The following is a 2,205-nucleotide window of genomic DNA, read 5'->3' as shown; positions in this document are numbered from 1 at the left end:
GGCTGCCAGCCGGAGGATACGCCGCGGAGGGCCAATCAGCCGGGGGTGCTCTCGGCCAGGGGGCGGGGCGCGGGGGTCACGAGGAAGCCGGGGCCGGGGCAAGGGGCGGGACGGAGCACGGGGCGGAGCGCGCCCGACTGCGAAAGCCCCCGTCCCTGCCTACCGGTCCCGGAATATGATTTTTGTAGCTCCTGACGATGCAGATCCCTACCCCACCACACTGCGCATGCTTCCGCTTCAAAAACTGTTAGAATCGTTGATTACCCGCGCCTACCTGACAGTGTATAAAACTCAGCTCTCAAAACTTTTCATGCAACTGTAGCTCTAACCCCATTTCACTCTTTTCTCTAAACAGGTTTCTCTAGAACTCGGTCTAGAATTAGACTATAACTCACCCACAAATGGATGAGACAACTCAGGAGCCCAGTGATTCCCCACCTTGAGTTAATGTCAGTTCTTAAAATTAACCCATTAGTAACCAGATTGGATGATCAAAACAAACTCTTCAAACGTTCCAGACACCCTATAGGCTATGACAATTGGTCATAGTAACCCTAAACATTCTGTGCTGGGCCGGTACAGTCTCACCTGGGCGACGAGACCAGCAGAGGTTAGGCAGTGCTTGGGCTGGGGATAAACCAAACTCTAAAGACAGCTTTCCCTGCCCTTCCCTGCCACTGTCTGAACTCCAATAACAAATCTGCTCAAGGTGTGATAATCATGTTAACCTTTAAATAGCAGAAAAGCTGGAAGCTGGGAGTCCTTGCTCACCAGGCCACCTTATGACAATCTGAGACATCAGCCTATTCCTTCATCTCCCTCAAAGAGTGTTGTTTATACATACACATTTGAAAAAATTTAGCCTAACAGTTCATACATTTTTTTCTCTATGTAGACTTTCCTACAAGGAAGAGAATGTGACCAATCAATGTGTGTTCTGTTCTGACCCATGACTTAGTTTCCCCAAATCTCACTGGATCTAGGTCAAGTGTCCAATATAACCTTATTTGATGGTGGAAATAAAAGTTCTGTTATCTGTGATGTTCAGTATGGTAACCATGCGGCTGGTTGAACACTTGAAAATGTGGCCAGTGTAAACAAGAAACTGAATTATCTAATTTCAATACATTTAAGTTCCCACACATGGCTGGAAGCCACCCTAACAGTGCAGCTCTGGGTCAACTGGCTACATGCATTTTCATTACCTGCAATGGTGAGAACCGGGTACAGGGTGTGATGACCCCAGGGTGACCCACCTTCATAGCCTTGCTTTAAGGCAGAGGTCCCCAACCCCCGGGCCACGGACCAGTATCAGTCCGTGGCCTGTTAGGAACCAGGCCACACAGCAGGAGGTGAGCAGCGGGCCAGCGAGCGAAGCTTCACCTGTGTTTACAGCCGCTCCCCATTGCTCGCATTACCACCTGAGCTCCACCTCCTGTCAGATCAGCAGCGGCATTAGATTCTCATAGGAACCTACTGTGAACTGCACATGTGAGGGATCTAGGTTGTGCGCTCCTCATGAGAATCTAATGCCTGATGATCTGAGGTGGAGCGGAGGCGGTGATGCTAGCGCTAGGTAGCGGCTGCAAATACGATTATCATCAGCAGAGAGGTTTGACTGCACAGAGACCATAATAAATCAGTTGCTTGCAGGCTCATATCAAAACCCTATCAGTGAGTGGCAAGTGACAAGCTGCATCTTACGGAGTAGACTGGACAGAAGCCACACACTTCGCGTGTCACTGTCTCCCATCACCCCCTGATGGGACCATCTAGTTGTAGGAAAACAAGCTCAGGGATCCCACTGATTCGGCATTATGGTGAGTTGTATAATTATTTCATTATATATTACAATGTAATAATAATAAAGTGCACAATAAATGTAATGCGCTTGAATCATCCCGAAACCACCACCCCCGCCCCCATCCGTGGAAGAACTGTCTTGCACAAAACCGGTCCCTGGTGCCGAAGAGGCTGGGGACTGCTGCTTCAAGGAATCACCCACCACCCTCTTTACTCTCATCTCTTATGTGCAACATGTATCTCTTTCCTAAAATAAAAAAGCCCTTTAAGGATTTAAATGTTGAACTTCCTGGGACTTAACGGAGTGGAGAAAGAGGAGCTTTTTCTTATTTTAAAACAAATGACACACAAACACCATTTTGGGTACAAAAGTTCATAATAAAGATGCCCTAAAATAGACTC

The sequence above is a fragment of the Balaenoptera borealis genome (genome assembly GCF_965194805.1).
Source record: "Balaenoptera borealis genome assembly, chromosome: 20".
NCBI lineage: Eukaryota > Metazoa > Chordata > Mammalia > Artiodactyla > Balaenopteridae > Balaenoptera > Balaenoptera borealis.
This window is presented reverse-complemented; position numbering follows the sequence as displayed.